The sequence below is a fragment of the Gymnogyps californianus genome, chromosome 7 (assembly GCF_018139145.2).
Source record: "Gymnogyps californianus isolate 813 chromosome 7, ASM1813914v2, whole genome shotgun sequence".
NCBI lineage: Eukaryota > Metazoa > Chordata > Aves > Accipitriformes > Cathartidae > Gymnogyps > Gymnogyps californianus.
In genome coordinates, this window is record NC_059477.1 from 23,510,785 (window position 1) to 23,529,575 (window position 18,791).

General features: G+C 41.2%; 1 protein-coding gene across 2 annotated transcripts in view; it reads right to left on the reverse strand.

Annotated features, from left to right (window-relative positions):
• The window catches only part of CSRNP3 (cysteine and serine rich nuclear protein 3), a 105,762-nt gene extending 89,576 nt beyond the window's left edge, over positions 1 to 16,186 (reverse strand). For both annotated transcript variants that reach the window (XM_050900389.1, XM_050900388.1), the window contains exon 1: positions 16,134 to 16,186. The gene's annotated coding sequence lies outside the window, so the exon portion shown is untranslated. The remainder of the gene's footprint in view (positions 1 to 16,133) is intronic.
• Between the last annotated feature and the right edge of the window lie 2,605 nt (positions 16,187 to 18,791).

Sequence of the window (18,791 nt, forward strand, 5' to 3'; positions counted from 1 at the left end):
AAGCTAAATCAATAGTAAAAACTGTTTGCAGCAGTGTTCGATATCAAAGAGGATCCTTGATTTGTTAAGTTCTGCATCCTGTTTTCTGTTAGTGCCCTTTATTTCACATTTGGGGGGGGGGGGGGAATGTATACAGTGAGATGGGGATGAGAGCTCATCAGTAACTGTAGTTCCCTATGGTTCCCATGTACACTCACTTCAAGACTAGATCACTTTTTCTTTCTGCAATCTAGTATAGGACGTGCTGATTTCCCGCCCGATCTCATGTTTAGGATACTGGGTAGCACCTTCTGCACCATTTTAGTTTCTTCTGAAATGCAAATCTTCACAAGTAGGAGAGAAGGAAAGGGAAACCATGGCCGGGGGCAAAAGGTACTTGCAGATTTACGTATCTCAAAGAACTCTGATTACTGGTAAGTAACATCTCTTTTGATCTCCACTCGATACTCCACACAGGCATTCATACAGTGCGTGACTCTCAGCAGCTATCCTCAGGCTATGTAACTTTGTGATAGTTGATCACATAGTCCTTCATTAGAAACCAATTACTGTAGATCTCTTCTGTCAAGTGCGAGATCAGCTCTAACATACTGCTTAATGAAAACATAGGTGGAGCTTGATATTTAGAGAAAGATACAGGCAGACATTTAAGACTGTTACCAGTTTGTTCACCAGGCTACTGACTGCAGGATCAGGCATTTGCCTAAGAACAATAGCGGCTACTGTCTGGCTCAGGAGCAAAAGAGCTATCACCTCACCTATTAATGCTGGAAGAGGTCAGATCTCCTATAGCGTAATTGCTCTCCTGAAAGATTGCTACTAGGACGTCAGAACGAATTCCTCACACATGGTCTAGAGATAAGGATCATTCACCATTCTGCTAGTAAGATCCCAGGAAGGTATGTCACATTCCACACATTAGATCTACTAGATCTCCTGAATGTATAGAGACATTGCAACACCTTGTTTCTCAGCATCCTACATGTCTGTGGAAAGATCCTTGAAGAGGGAGGGACCAGGCTTGTAAGGCAGCAACAAGACTAGCTGCATTTCACAGCCACTGCCAATTCCATGCGGCAGCTTAGCATCCAGTGTCATTAAGAAATGTGCCAGCATGGTCCCCAAGCAGAGTAAACACTGATAGAAAAAAAAGAAGAAAGTGATGAATGAACTATGTATGACTAAGTGGCATGCACTCAGGGCTGCTGCCTGGAAAAATCCTGCATGGTCAAAAGAACCGGAACCCACTGATGTTCGATTATGAAATCCAGGTTTCCTTAAATTTGAAGCTGTTGCCATTGCAAGGAAATTACTTATGATTTATGACTGAAAACAAATGGAGAATTGGGGTTTTTCTCTCTCACAAATGGACAGATGCCACCATCTACTAGCCTTAGAAATCCCCCAAGGCATGTAGGATTTCAGTAGTCCGAGGTTTAAACAGTGACAAGCTATCAAATAGGATGTGTGTGATACAGTTTCCACGAGTCTCTGAAAAAAAAACAGAAGTCTGCAGTCAGAAATAGCAACATATTAAAATGCAGAAGCCATACAACAAGCTATATTGGCTTCAATGCCCTACTGACTGCATTTAATGAAGCCTGAAGGGATGACTATTTGGGTTGGAGAAGAAGCTGGATAATTACGGGCAATGCACAGTGAAAACACATCACCCTATGGTTTGAAAATCGAAACTGCTTCAGGAAAGAAGAATAGGATTACTTTACCACAGCATTCATACATTTTTACTCTCTAATAGAACCTAGAAGACTCTGCCGTCTCTGAAGCAGCTGGGCCAAACAGTCTTTGTTCCAGTTCGGAACAGTAACAAACCAAGCCCTTTTTATATGGCACACAAGGATGCTAGAAAGTAACCATACTGGTCAGTGAATCTGACACTTGAATACGTTACTTTAGGAGGAATTATCTATCAAGGAGCTGTAAAAACGATTCTAAGATGGTCAGGGAAAGGCGGGGGGGAGAAAGAAAAAAAAAAAAGTACTACACTGCTTGTTATGCAGCTGAAGGCCGAAAGCAGAGTGCGTTAGTTCCTTCCTTAGTTTTAAGAGAAACAGTACTGCAGCACCTCTGTTGTAATAGGTAAGTTTTTCTTTACTCCTTGATAAACAAAACCAAGCAAAACCAAAACAAATTCTTCTTTCCTCTTAAAAAAAAAAAAAAAAAAAGCTTGTGTAAAAAAACCCCAGAAACCTCCATGAAAATAGTGCCAGGTGGGAACAAGTCTCAGCGCAAAACTGAGAAACATATTCAAGGCAGACTAATTTTCACCTCTTAGAAATGCAAGTTACATAAATTTCAACTTCCTCAGACTCCCACCCACTTACCAACATCCATTTATATTCCTTCAATCAAGAGTACAGTCATCTGCCTTCAGTGAAATCAAAAGTGGTACAATAAATGACACAAAAGAGAGAAAAGGTAAGCAAAGAACTTCTGCACAAGAGTATACATGGATTTCCATTAATTAATCTGTGACTATCTTATAAAGCAGCTTTCTAGCATGGAAATAATTTCCAATTTCACTTATTTACATACCAACAACTTAATCAGGTAAGTTCTTCCCAAAATCAGGAATCGACTTCTCATAACTAAATAACAGTACACAAGCCTAAAACATCAGACTTCAAAAACAAGTTTCTTTTGAACCATAATCTAGACTTCATGACTGAAAGGCAAAATTAAGCAAACCTGAACAAGTTTACTAACCCAGTTTTTATTAGCTGTAAAAAAAATTCTTGGTTTTCAGCCATATCTGCTCCAGAGAGGAGCATAATCCTGGCACAGCACAGTAAGAAAAAAGATGAGGTACTACCCCTTTTGGAAGGAACACAGACTGACAGCTAGGTCAGGGAGGAATACCACTTTTCACTGCTATGACAGGCGCCTTATGAGATTTTACTTAGTCACCACAGCTGAGTACCTGAAAGATTAATAAGGGTTCTTTTACTTTCTGCTTATTTTGCAGGTTAGACAAGCTGCTTCTTTTATTTATATTCCTTCCTCCTCTACTAATGCACTGACTTGATGAAACCTTTAAGCTGATTTTGAGTCAATCCAGTTCTGACCTAGCTGGCAATTATGCATACAGGTGCCTAAAAAAAAAAAATACTTCCACGTGTCCCAGGTTGCCTGGGGATTTTAATTCTTTTATTAATAATTACTTTGATAAATACCAAAGACCATACACAGAAAGTATAAGATATATTCCACACACACACACACCCCTTAGGACCGTGAATAAGGGATTTTATCAATGAAGGAACTACAACATCAGTCTTTAATACTTATATTTCTGTCATAGGATCAAAGTTCCTATTCAAAAGCAAGCGTGGTTTACATGGAATGCTTGTGGTAATTGATTCCCACAGATGTGTGGCTGAACCTGCATTTAGAGAAAATGCTTGAAATTTGATTTGAGAGATCACATGTGCATGTGTGTGTATTCAAACATTCTTGGAAGTTTATTAATAACAAACAGATATAAATATTTTTCCTTTTTTGACAGTCTTTAGTAGTTCTTTCAGAAATCTTCACTGCAGAGAGTACTACAGCATAATAAAAAGTCCAAAAACATAAACGTGTGAACCCAAATATTCTGAGCCTAGGCAGCTATACTGCAGTTAGTTACAAACATCTAATTCGGACAGGAAAGGTGAAAAAACATTAAGAACAGCAATAATACCAAATTACATTTCCTCCAAACATTTGATGCTGACCCCAAGTCAGCATTGTGGGCATCTCTCATTTTTCAAAGAATAAAATTAAAAATCAACTTAATTTAGATTTGATAAATTATGCCCTGTGTGCTACCATCCTGATTTCAACCATATGCACAGTGTCCTGGCCCTCTTAATTTGTTTTTTCCCTACAACTGTCTGCTCTCTCCACCCAGCCCAGCTTCATGCATGATTCTACAGCTACCCTGTCCTCAGCCTCACATATTGGTCGCATTCACTTAAAAGCAGCCTTATACTCAGGCACAGTTAATATTGGGGGATTGCCCACAATCAGTCCACAGACATTACTAGAGAGCTCACGAGACTACACTAATATCTGAAAGTCACCCTTCTTCTGTATCAGATTTTGGATTTTCTGCACATCCATATGCCAACCAGTGATCAAAGAGAAGGGACCAAATGGTGAATCTGGTCTTCAAGTACATTATACAAGCATAAAACATGTATTTTTTTCATAACCTAATTTCTGGTTAAAAAACCTAATATTGCTTTACATTTCTACCAATACAATTACTACATTTTTAAACTCACTTGTGCAAAATTTAATTCCAGAAGTCACTGAAGGAGCTCCTCCTTTACCCCATGCATACTTTTAAGAAAGGCCGTGCACCGTTGCTATTGATAGTACTCACAGTTTTTCCTCAGTGCTGCTGATCCACCGCTCACCAAAAGAGACAGGGAAAGAGAGCATCTGAGGAAATCGTGTCCAGTCCGTAAGTACATGTAACTGACCAGTACTTACCAGCCTTTCAATACTACTGCTTTCTTGGAGCCATTCTTTCGCCTGTTCCATTTATGTTTTTTCTAGTATGTATTTTTTTAAAAACCATAATTGGCTCTTGAAGGTAAAATTCACTATTGTACATGCAACAAACATAAGAACTTATGCATCACGTAGGTACTGGGTAAAGATCTTTAATCTTAACAGATGATAAGTACAGCATTAAATTAAGCTATTGAATGAAAAGTAAGCAAATATAAAGCTTGTAAGCAGCAGAGCTGTTAAAAAAAGAGGAGGGGAAAAATCCTAAAGAAATGATAAGAAAGATCAGGTGCCTTTTCAGAAATTCAGCAGGTGCCTGATTTGTCATGCTCCTTGCAACAAGAAAGGTCATTATTTACCTTTTTGCTCTGTCATAGCAAAGGTGGAGTTCAAAATGTTGGTACATAGTTTTGCTGATAAACTAAAATGTACTTGTTCCCCAAGTCATGTGAACTTCAGTGACACCAAAGAAAATAGTGTTTTGCAAACAATCCACCTGTGTCTTCACATACAGATTTGCAAAAGAGTTCTAGAAGAGAACACTCACTTGGGAAGGAACAGAAGTCTAGTCCCTATTTCCAAAACAATCTTGTGAACAAGAAAGCCCAGATATCCCTCCGCACAACTGAATGACCCAATATTAGGTTAGAGCGTTATGACCCTTTTCATCCAATATCACCCAAAAGAAAAGATAGATCCCTGCTTAGCACTATCTTACCCAAATTATTTTATAGCTTGTCAATTATGGTACATTTCTGGAAGATGCAGGTGTGGATTTGAACACTTTCAGGCTGAGGAAAGAACAGTAACCAAGTCTCTCACTTGGGAAGTACTCTCAACCATAATAAACAAGTACATGTCTATCATTGGCAAAAGAGAAAATCCTATTACGTTAAGAGACCACCCATAGAAGAGGAATCAGTGCTTTGGATTCTCAGTGCACGCACCTGCCTGTACTCTAAAGAAGCTCAGAAATTCAGACATCCTGCTGTGCTAGTATTTCAGCAAGGCGCAAACCCCCGTGAAATGCAGGATGACTGAATTCCTCTTTGCATATTTTGCAGAGACACAAGCTCTATTTTCTATGCTAAAAACACAGTATGTATTACTTTAAAAGTTGCAGCTGCAGAGAACCATCAAATTGATTTCCTGAGTTGCAAATGCCTTTTTAATCACCTTCAGTGCAGCAGTAGGCCTGCAAGAAAACGCTTAGCAGAATCAAGAACTTCAAAGGAACCATACCAACACAATGTCACAGTTGGCAATGAAAAGCAGGACAGTAGAAAGCAAGCACCGAGAATTATTTTGAACAAATTTCTCAAGACATGTCAAACAAGGGAAGATAAAAATTTTGTCACTAGGCAGAGAGATCTCTTTTCAGACAGATCAACTTCTGAAGAGAGGTCCTGGAAGAATCTCAAAGTTGTCATTAAAAACAAAAATCAGCATTTCTTATACATAAATTGTTAAGCCTCAGTTAGGAACAATTTTTAAGACAGTGACAGAATCTGCTTTATTTTGCATCATTGTGAACAGATAATAATTCTAGTGAAGTTAATGAGCAACTGAAGCTGGACAACGGGCTTTCACTCAATGTTCAGAGACATGAAGTCAGAGAGTCACATGCAATGAGAAGTCACTCTAGCTCTCCTTTATTTAGAGCTTGTTATATGTGTTTATATTCAGTATGCCTGTGTAAGGGAGAGGTGTATGTTAGACAATGGTCTATTTTAATCTCTACAGTCTTCCTACTGTATCTCTTATGGACCTTCTTACACAAGCTCGATCAGAATTTGTCTTAAAATCTGGCCAGTCAGGTAGCTGTGTCCCATGATGAGAGATGCAGTGCTTAAATGTCATTGCATGATGTAACTGGAGGGACACCGCGGTGGAAGAAATATGCCTTTGTCTGATGATCAGATAGTTTCTATCTGACAGTTAAGTGGAATGAACAAACAAAGATGGCACCAAAGATGGTCCTCTTATACAGCTACAACAATAGGGAAAATACTGACGGCCAGCCATCATTCAATCACATCAGTATTTCTGCTACATACTGAATATGTAGCAATATAGTGTTAAGCATGAGTCAAAAAGCGTGTATCTGTAACCAAACTAACTTCTCTTCTCTATTAGCACAAGTATTAACACTTCCCTTAGGGTACCAGGGAATAGTGCTAAAAAAGACCTCACCTGTAAATAGATTAGATAAAAGGGTAACATGTAAAAGTTTTTACCATTCACTAAGTGCTATGGATTAAAATATAAAAGGAAAAGTTCAGTACGAACTGGAAGATACAGGAGAGCCATTTCAAATATTTGCATTTATCAAGTGGATGGCTATTTTTGCTATTTTAACCTACTAATGTATAGTTCTCACTGAATGCTTTTGCATACAAGACAGAAAAAAACCATTTTGCAACAATTTAAAATTTAGATGAATGCTGATGACTCTATACAGACTGAAAAGATACATTCCCTAATCATCTATCACTAAAACTAGGCTAAATATTATTAATTTAAATCTGCTTTAAAATTTAAAAAAAGATCTAATACTGAGATGCAAGTAATACAAGATATTCTAATAAACATATTTCATTCCAGTGACATGATATGGCAAGAGAACGAGAAGATTTTCTTACAGAAAACCAGACAATTTTAGCTACATTCATGGGGTTTTCCTCCACTTCGACTGACATTTACAGACTTGATCTTTTACATCCCGTAAGGAAAACAACAGTTTTGCAAATAAAGTGAATGTGTTTGTGTTACAATATATCACTATGAAAACTGTAATTTTTCCTCATCTTAATAGGAATTTTAGTCACACCCAGGCTCAGCAGCAGTATCAGGTAGAGTGTTTGATCAGTAATATACCAGATAAGATATATTCTTGTATGATATACAAGAAAGCTAGATAATGATCAACACAGGGGCTACTCTAAGTCTTTAAATTACTTTTATTAAGCACAAAACGTGTTGGGTTTTTTTTAAATAAGCATTTTTATCAGACTACTCCTAAAACCAAGACTGAATTAATTACTTTTAATCATCAGTTATTCTTAAATTTAATCCACACTGCATTCTGGAAACAAAAGGGAGGTACTGCAATCATCAAAGAACTTCTCAGGAGAACAACAGTTCAGCATGATCATGCACTGACATCTAGTGAATACTTGCAGTTAAGAAATTCTGTTGCTTATCTTCTCATTGCCCATGCAAGACAAATGTTACTAATATATTCATGCTGACAAGATGTTTCACATATGGACTATGCTTCCCTTCTTCTAATTAGAGAGACGTTAGGATGTGCAGTATTTCTTGTACACAAGCATGAGAACACACACACAGCACGCAGTATCTGACCTGCTCGAAAACGTGTATGTCCCTGTAAATGAGTCACTACCTTGTTTTACATTTCATCCATAATGACAGCCTAGTGACTAGTGCACGGTATGTCAACGAGACCAACCAAATAAACAAGTTCTTAGAGACGAGATGTATTTTGCAAACCTCCATCTCCGCTCGGGGAGTCAGCTGGCTCCACACACAGCACAATTGTTTTGTTTCCATTATGTAGCAGATGGTGATGGAGATGATCTGAAAAGCCCTTAAACGTGAACGACACATGCTGAGAAACAGTGGAGACTGCAACCAGAGGATTTATAGCTGAGAACAATCTGGGGTCAGTGATTATGTCATTGCATTGTCACTCCTCCTAATGCATCTCAACAGAGATGCAGAAGCTAGCTGTTTGACCTATTCATCCAGCTTCATGCAGAATCACCAGCCCCACATCCTCTCCATATACAACAGAAAATATCTGACGTGGCAACTCACAACTCTCGTTATTCTTTAATTGCATTTAAGGGATCCCTTCTCCTAAACTTTGCACATTTCTCAAGCATAAAGCCCAAGCTAGCAACTATCTTTTCTCTTGAATTCTCAGGGAGCACTGGACAAATTATTCAGGGCAAAACTCCACTGCCCAGTATTACAAGCAAAGCCAGAAAAATAAATATCAAAATAAACCTTCAAGCTCTTACAAACGGGTTGAGGTTGTGTTGGGAGGTGGGTGAGGAGATGGTATGCAATACACTGCCAGATGCTATCAGTCGCTGTAAATCTTTGCAGGCCCATGTTCAAAATTCCAGTTTTCACACCTCGATTTTCTTGAATTCCCAAACATAAGGATGCTCCAGAATCACATAAAGCATTCTGAATGATACACTACTGCAGGCTATAAGCTTTTTTTCAACATGAGCACTGAACTGACTTGAAAGTTGTTCTTCATGAGAAGGGTGACACAGAGGTCCAAACTACCTGCACCTACCGTCTTCAATCCATCTCCTAGAAGGCTACTGTGGGGGGAGGGGGAGAGTGGGGAAAAAAAAAATTAGTAATTTCAGAACTTCTAGGTTCACTTGAAAAAACTGATATGCATCCAGGGTATTCATGCCTAGGTATGGGTGTTAAGCTCAATTTCTCTCTCATGTATATGTAAGTTATTTTGTCACAGCTATTACATACACAGGTGATAGCACTAGTGAAAAATCTTTTACAAACAGCTGTTTGGATGAAGTTATTACCTAAATACTAGGTTGCCCAACTCCTGTACTCTTCTCCAGCAGAATTGCAAGTCTGCGGATGAGTAGCTTCAGTTGCAGAGATCAATGCGGTGTTTTTTTGTTTTCATGATTCCATAATAATCCTACATGTGTGTGGTGACAGTGGCAGGGCGAGACAGGTCTCCCAGCCCAAACCACACGAAGACCAGCAGGCCACTGGCAGCAGACTACTTTCCAAATTTGTTTTTAATGCATCTCTAAATGGCCTTTCAGATGTCATGAAGATATCTTTCTTAGTTGTACTATTCAGATGCTTTTACAACATAAACAGTAATTGCTTAGTTTACCTATGCTGTTTCAGTAACTACATCATTCCTATTTTCTTTTTTACCAGTTACCAAAAAAAGAAAACCCTGTATTGGGTTTGCGTGGCAAGGTTTTGGTAGCCGGGGGGCTACAGGGGTGGCTTCTGTAAGAAGCTGCTAGAAGCTTCCCCTATGTCCGATAGAGCCAATGCCAGTGGGTCCAGGACGGACCCACCGCTGGCCAAGGCCGAGCCCATCAGCGACGGTGGTAGCGCCTCTGTGATAGCGTATTTAAGAAAGGGAAAAGAAGTTACAGGGGAGCAGCAGTTGTAGCCAGAGAGAGGAGTGAGAAGATGTGAGAGGAACAACTCCGCAGACACCAAGGTCAGGGAAGAAGGAGGGGGAGGAGGTGCTCCAGGCACCAGAGCAGAGAGAGAGATTCCCCTGCAGCCCATGGTGAAGACCATGGTGAGGCAGGCTGTCCCCCTGCAGCCCATGGAGGTCCACGGTGGAGCAGATATCCACCCGCAGCCCGTGGAGGACCCCACACCGGAGCCGGTGGATGCCTGAAGGACACTGTGACCCTGTGGGAAGCCCATGCTGGAGCAGGCTCCTGGCAGGACCTGTGGCCCCATGGAGAGAGGAGCCCACACTGGAGCAGGTTTGCTGGCAGGACTTGTGACCCTGTTGGGGACCCATGCTGGAGCAGTCTGTTCCTGAGGGACTGCACCCTGTGGATGGGACCCACGCTGGAGCAGTTCGTGAAGAACTGCAGCCCATGGGAAGGGCTCACGTTGGAGAAGTTCGTGAAGGACTGTCTCCCGTGGGAGGGATCCCGCACTGGAGCAGGGGAAGAGTGTGAGTCCTCCTCCCCCTGAGGAGGAAGGAGTGGCAGAAATAACGTGTGACGAACTGACCCAAACCCCCATTCCCCGTCCCCCTGCGCTGCTCGGGGGGGAGGAGGTAGCAAAAACAAGGAGTAAAGTTAAGCCTGGGAAGAAGGGAGGGGTGGGGGGAAGGTGTTTTAAGATTTGGTTTTATTTCTCATTATCCTGCTCTAATTTGACTAGCAATAAATTAAACTAATTTTTCCCCAAGTCAAGTCTGTTTTGCCCGTGATGGTAATTGGTGAGTGATCTCCCTGTCCTTATCTCGACCCACGAGCCTTTCGTTTTATTTTCTCCCCTGTCCAGTTGAGGAGGGGGAGTGATAGAGCGGCTTTGGTGGGCACCTGGCATCCAGCCAGGGTCAACCCGCCAAAACAAAACCCAAACTAAACTAACAGGGGTGTTATTTGGCTTCTTTTTTGGAACGAGTGCTCAAAAACAACAGCAACACAAAAAACCTATCTAACTTAGAAAAAAAGACCCATGCCCTAAGCACAGTTACTTTATCAAGGCTTCTCCTATAACTATTTGGTTCAGGATACATACCAAACATCCCATACCAGCCATGTATTCATCTGAGAAGGTGAGACAGACACACACACAAAACCACACAAGATTATTGCCACTGTTAACAAATTTTAGTTTGTGAATCAGGTACAGTATTTTGAGATTCTTTAGTTAAACGTGTAAGTCCATTCAAAAAGTATTTTATGAATGCATCTTGGCAACAAGTCCAAGCCAAAGTAAACATTAGCAGAAGCCAATGTAAATCCTGAGCAACTTTAACTCTTATTACTTTTTATACGCATACACAATGTTCACAAATATATACAAATTTATATGCATATACAATGGCCTCCTGTTTGTCAAGACTCCGCCTGGAAGACGACATGTTTTCCATGCTATCACTACAGTAAACCTTCACAAATTTTCCACCATCTCTTATACTATGTCAAAAATTAGAACAGGTAACTGTATTCTTGTCAAATAGGAATTCACATTTACGTGTAATCTTACAGGCAAAACACAGATTATTAAGGGGAGGGATGCGAGGGGGGGACAGCAGGGTGCCTGATGAGCTTTCATGGATCAAAATTTCTTCTTTAATAAAGAAAATTTATACCCCCTCAAACCATATACAGTATTCTGCTTTGCAGAGCAAAAATCCTCGTTGCCATGGGAACTGCAAAAAAAGCCAGTCATGACATAGCAAGGCTATAACAGAAACATGTCTGCTGGGAAATTACCAGTAGTCCAGGTTTTTGTATCAAAAATGCTTGGGTATTTTCAACCTGAAAGCAAAACGCTTCCTCAAATCTTACTTCCAAACTCTCCTTCCACAAATATTTTGCAAATTTTCACTAAAACCTGCTCATATATATCTATATATTGTTTATACAAAATAACGTAAGCAAATTAGTGTTTAAGATGTACTATAGACAATGCAAGAATACCAACTTGTATATATATCTTTTCCAGATATACTTGGTACAAAGTGCACACTAATGATTTACATTGCTCAGTCCATCTACACATAGGACAATAAACAGATCTGTCAAAAAAAAAAAAGACTAAAGCACTTGATGAGAAGCACACAAAAAAAAAAAAGAGTATTGCATAAGACAGACTGTATAAAGCAAGATTTACAACACAATTGTTCAAAACAATATTTCAAGGTTAGTTATACATGCAATTTGCCCTTTATATCTGTGTTCTCACCAGGTAACAAAAATTAACGTTTGATTACTAAAATAGAATATCACGCCTTTTGAGAAGGCTGTTGGCACTTCAAAGCAAAGTAAAAAAATCAGTGTCAAACCCAGAGTCACGCAATTCCCACTTGAACACAAACAGTTCCCAGAAGCATGAATAAAAAAACCAACATGCTGATCAAAGGATCCACGTAATAACACGGAATTCATACTATCAAACATACCCTTTTCAGCACCCCATTATAATCTTACAGAGGTGCTAGATTTATTTTCCTGTCAAATATGTATATGATATAAAGTGTCTCGAGACCACCACATGAAAAGTACTACATAGAAATGCTGTTAAAATGATGTGGCCTCTAGGCCATATGCTGATTTGTAACACAACAATGAAGTTGGGAAGAACCCTGAAGAAAACAGTTTTGCAGAACAGTATCTGCAAAAATTGCTTTTGCACGTCAAAGCAGTCTCAATATATATTTGAAATACATTTTTCTTTTAACATAACTACTTAAGTATCAGATTATGACAAACTACTTTAAAAAGAAACCTTGGAAACTAAGTGCAAGTCTTATCTGCAGACTGGCTCATGGTTCCAGATGGCTCTGCGGAACAGTTAATGAGGAAATACATGCTTTTTTATCTGTTCTTAAATACATACTTTTTTATCTGTTCTAACAACAGTGGCTTATCAGACAGCACATTATACAGAACGTAGTAACACTGAACCTAATTAGTTTTGAGTAACTCTTCATTTCATCCCCCTCCCCAGAGCGCAGATTAGGGCAGCTACCTACAATTTAGCCATGGCCACTCTGCTTTTCGACCTAGCCTGCACACCCTGGCACAGAACTGCACAGGTCTTGCAAAATGCTTGGACAAATCATCAAATAACTGAGGATATTCAGAGTAATGGAAGGCACTTCCAATGGAGAGTGTACTCACCTGGGAAATACAACAGGCTTTTTTTTTTACCTGTCAAAGCCATACAGTAAACAGGATAATGGTGGTTGGGGGTGGGGTGTGATACCTGCATCTTTAGTATGGCTTGCAAAAATTACAAATGTATTTAACATGGGCTCAAGAAGTCAAGTAATTTACAAGAAAGTGAAACAGTTAAGTGTGTGATACTTTTAAAGGTAAACTTTTATATTCAGAATAGTGTGGCATTATTCATTTGCCAAGTTTTTAGAATTAGCAAAAATACAAGTGTCTTTTCCTCAGAGGTGACTGGTGAGAAAAAGGATTGTGGAGTAAGAAAGTAACTTATATAATACAACAAAGTATACTACAAATAGTAAAAAACACAGGAAAATATTTAATCTTCTAGATCATTTTATCTGCATATATCAGTCCTTCACTTAACACTACATCTATTTGATGAGTCATTATTTCAGTAATACAGATGCTCTGCATTTCTCAGATTCATACAAACATTAGGCAGACATCTTCGCTGCCAGGGATATCAAACTCTTTGTCCTCTGGCTCACTGTTTCTCTAAATTAGTCACCACCAACCACCTGTAGAAGATTGCCCTATTTATATTTAGCTATTTAGAAAAGAAACCAAACCACAGTTCAGCCCCATTCATCCCCCTCTCCACTTTGAACAAATACATCGATGTATTACATCAGTGCTGTAACATCTGTCTGTGGTTAAAGCAAGCTGCTACTTGTACTGCTGTCCTATCAGTGTGACAAATACCAAATCAGGCTGTATTCTGATCTGTAGCCTCTCTACAATGCCATTTGTTTCCAAAGTACAACAATTTACAATAGTGGATGTGTTGTAACAACACAATTACAACCTCCTGCAGTTGCTTATTTCCACCCCCACCCCCCTGCCATTGCTATGCAATCACAAAGGCAGGAAATAATTCTAAATTGTCATTAGAATGACCTGACAGAATCCAAAATCTAAACAGTAAGGCACAAGACATATAACAATGATAAACTCACAGTAAGGTAAGTGCAAACACTTCTATTACGCAAGTAAGGGTCCCCACAGAGTGCAAAAGCCAGCCTACATTCAAGTGCTTTATATTCCAGAAATCTGAGACTACCTAACTCAAGTTACAAATAGATTTCTCTAGGTTCAACCAAACTTAAACAGAACTTTCTGCAGTATGTAGTGTATTTCATGATAAAAGCTAGATTAGATCTAAAGAGTTCCATCTAAGATATCCAAGAACATTTTAATGTAAAGGATGCTTAGTCACAAAGATAAATAGAAACAATCTCTCTGAGTTTTCTGGTTTTCCCGCCCTTTATTGCATTCTCTATCTTAAACCAATGACAGGTAAGATTTTTAGTGACTCGCCCTCAACTAGTGAGGTATGTTGCAGGGCCAGCCTGAACCATGCTTCATAAAATAAACACAAAAATAACATATTAAAACAAAAAACACAGATAAGAACATACAGAAATATGAAATAAGGCATACAGAAAGGGCAGACCTTTCCATATAGTCAATTTTTAAAAGTGGTATTTTAGAGATTACTATAGCTTGCTTTCCTCTGACAAAACTGAACAGCTCAGAAGTCATCCTGGAGTCACACTAGGGTATGCCACTCTAGCATCTTTGCCCTTGTGTCTTTATTTACTTTACCACTTCCCAGAATAAATATATTAAAATTTACAAACTTCTTAAAGCTTTATCTTTTCCACACATACTATGTAAAAAAAGCCATTCTCCAATTTGCACACTGATGAAACAAAGGCAACAAATGTGGATGTGCAATCATTTGTGGTGGACTATAGTTAACAAACCTTCCCCCAGTAAAACACGTCCTCATTCAGAACACTGCAAAATCAGGTGGGTACGATTCACCGGTATAAGTGAAAGAACATGGGAAACTGAGCACATCTTTCATCCTGAAGCAACCTGTTTATTCTTTTTTAGCTCTACTAGTCTGTATGAGCCACTGCCCCTGCCCAGACCAGTTCGTCTTTCCTGTCTACTTAGACGAGAAGGTGTTTCAGGCAAAGAAAGGACCAGTGGTATCTGTTGCTCCAGAGTTTGCTGCGCTACGCAGATTTAGAACATTGTTTCTCACATAGGACTAGCACAGTCTTGCAGCAGCAGAGGATTTATCCAGAACCAGAGTACGCAGAAACCCCGTGAAATGTTTTGCATTTATTCCGCTGTCCCAGTGGACAGCTGTAGCTATGCCAGCTATCACCAGACGCCCTCACACTGCTCTGCCACCACCTGTGCAGTGGGGCGGGCAGGCTTGGACACCCACCTGCACGTCAGCACTCCCATTCCCCAGTCTGGCACAGCACGGCAGACCCACTTCCACCGTGGGGCTCTGAGCCACTCGGCGCAGCTGGGAGCAAAGGTGCTGGGGCACCTGTGGTGCCTGGGGACAGCTAAAACCCACGGAGCCCTAAAGGGGTGCTGCAGGCCACCTCGCCTCACCCCTGTACGCCTCAGGTGCCAGAAACACCAGGCAGGGCAGACGGTTTTGTAGGCGAGGATCCAGTAAATCTCTGATGTACAGATAACTGCTCTCTCTGGGCAACTTGCAAACCCATGTACTAGGCGAGTTTGTTCTCTTCCTCACTAAGAAACCCACAGCTCCTGGGCGCACCTTTCCTCCAACAACGGGTGCACCTTTCCTCCACAGCCCCCTCTGCAGTTAGAAACACCCAACGCGCTCACGGGTCCTCACCTGAAAAACTGGTATTTCAGCTAATCCTGCCACCACCTAGGTTAATCGGTCCTGCGCTAGCAGTTATGAATAACACAAGTAACGGGAACGCCTGGTCCCCTGCCCTCCACCGCCAGCCGAGAGCCCTGCAAACGGCGCTTCCCGAGCTCTGGGGCTAGGTGACGCCGACCGCCTCCCGAAGGCCGCTGCCTCCGCCGCGCCGCCCTCACCTGCCGCCGGGCCGGGGCCGCCCTCACAAGCCGTTGGGCTGGCGCCGCCGTTGCTCGTCACCTTCACCAGCCGTTGGGCCGGAGCCGCCGCGCGCCCAGCCCGGGCCGCTCGCAGACGTGCCGCGCGGCCCCCGCCTCCCGCCCGGAGCTCGCTGTCTCCCCCGGGAAATCGGCAGCCCTCGGCCTGCCGGCGGCACGCCTCGGACGCCGCGCCCTCACCGCCCGCCACCGGTCCGCCTTCCCCCGCGCTCCCCTTACCTGTCCCCGGCGGCTGCAGACGCGAGCGGGTCCCTAGGCATCCGATGGCCGCCAGGCTCAGAGCGGGCGCTCGCTACCTGCCCGCCCAGGAGGCAGCCCCCGCCCGCCGCTCCATGCCGCACCGCGCCCGCCGTCCGAGCGGAGGATGGGGCGGCGCTGGCCGAGGCGCACCGCGCGGAGCCGCCGGCGAGCGGCGCTCTGCTGCAACGCGGCGGGGCGGGCGGGCGGGCGGCCGCCTCGCAGCACTCGGCGGCGGGAGCTGCGAGCCGGCGGCAGCGGAGGCGAGCCAAGGAGCCGCCGCCCGGTCTGTACGGCTCGCCTCACCGGGGGGGCCTCGGGAGACCCAGCCTCACGGAGCGCTCGCTGCGGCTTCATAAACAGCAGGAAGGGACAGGCTAACAGGGCCACTTGAGCGCTCATTTCTCGTGTACCTCAGTCCGGCCACCGGTGCCGCATGGGGGGGGGGGGGGAGTGGGAGTCCTTCTGTAACCGCGTGCGTAAAATGCAGGAGATTGCTGTGGTGAATAAACCTGTGCATGATTGGTTTTCAACGTGCTGGCAGGTGTTTTCAGTAGATCTACAGATATGTAAAAAAAAAAGGGGGAACCCAAACAAAAACATATCTGCTTGTCAGTTTTGAGGTAATTATTTTTTTATTTGTACTAGTCTTCTGTTAAGTATAAATCCCTGCAAGAAGCACACTGTTTTCAGAATGGTCTCATTCATACAAATATATTACGTCTATCTGCATTTTCTTCAATACCTTTCCCACAAAACCAACAAAACAGTCATAACTTTGGTCCTTAAATTACAGAATTTCAGATTCTCTCATCTCTTCGTATCTTAGACCCTACCCTGACAACTGTTTTTTCATAGGCAGAGATAAAAAAATCTAATTGCAACACTGCAGCCTAAGAGCTTGCTACATTAGTATAGCAATACTCATTTTTGGAGTAAACAATCTCAACAGACCATTAGTGGTTGAAAACCGTGGAGAGAAGAGATAAGGGCACCATCCTACTGCTCCATTTGGAAGTGTTTCTCCTGGGGTCCACACCCAAAGCTAGGACTTACACATCACACACAATTGGGTATGTCTGGTTTTCCTGATACTCTACAGAGATGTATGTCTGTGCTTCTATGATGATTATTAGAGTTTGTGCATGTTTTCCTTAGGTTTTAATTTGTTCAGTGTATCCTACCTTCAAGGCATTACTTTACATTTACAACAGAGAAAATGTCTTTTTAGAAATATCACTCAAATGTGATTGCTACCTAAAAATCTGGCTCTCCTGCTTTCAGTGTCGCAAATGCTATTTTATTCAGAACCAATTCTAGCATGTTTTACAGGATCAGAGATGACTTTGCAACAATGTAAATGAAATCTCATTTTAATGCATTGAGAAGATAGTCATATGTCATAGTCAAAAGAAAGCTGAATGACAATTTCTTGTCCCTCAATTTTTCAGGAAACTGCTTTGTGTCTCGAAGTATAGGAAGCCCTGCTAGGGGAAAAAGAAATACTTTGATACTAGGCATTTTTTCAACATACTTGCAAGCATCTCATGAGGGATTCTGTAAAGTGGAGATAGATTAGGTAATTTGCATGACAAGACTGACACAATAAATACTTATTTATAGTATGTCTCCCAAACTTCGCAGTTCCACTGCCGACACTCTTGCAATGCCTGTTCTACACCTGCCTCCTGTATTCTGGTATCAGCCCTTCCATGGGCATGTACGCATCACTCGATGTGTATGCCAGGTCCCTGGCAGTGAAAAGTACTGTCTGTAAATTCACCATAGAAGTTAAAATTATAGTATTTTTCACATTATAATTGCATTCGGCACCCTAAGATTAAAAAAAACCCTACGAATTTGATGCTTTACCAAAACTTCCAGCAAAGTTTCTCCTGACTTCAACCCCTCATGTCTTAATGCAAAATAATAAATTATAAATATTTTACAAATTATGTAGTAAACAAAATTTTTCTTATAACACAAAGATAATTCTTCACTTCAAATGTAAAATATCATTGAAGTTATACATACTGGTTTGCAGCCTTGATAGCTAGGATAGTTTCTTTAACATCTGTTTTTCTAGTTGTCTCGGAATACCTGACATGAAAAAGGGGTTTAAGCATCATGTGCACATAAACATTACCCTACTACAGAATAGTTTTAAATAGGATTAATAACCTGAAGAGTGTAAGCACAAATCATATTAAAGATCTTTCTGAAAGCATATGGCTTTAATTTTTTACTTTTCACAAATCTATTATTATAATGAGTTTTAATCACTACTCCTTATTTCTAACACTTTATAAATCCACATTTTATTTTCATAGCACCTCTTGATAGCCAATAGTTTTTAGTGATGAAAACAAAGACAGAACAATTAAATACAATAAAAAATGAAGTCTTTATTCTTTTGGCTCAACTGTAATGTGGTTTACTGTTCTTTATGGTAATAGCATTTTCCTGCATGCAGTTCACCGACACACAAGTCAATATTTTTGCAAAAGGAGGAGTCAACATCGAATTTTTGCTTGTGTAAGAAACACAAAATGTCCTGATGTGATCAATTATACAAGTTTGCTATTTAATTCCTGTGGAAAAAAAAACATTGTGGATCCCATATTATATTTAGAACAGTTC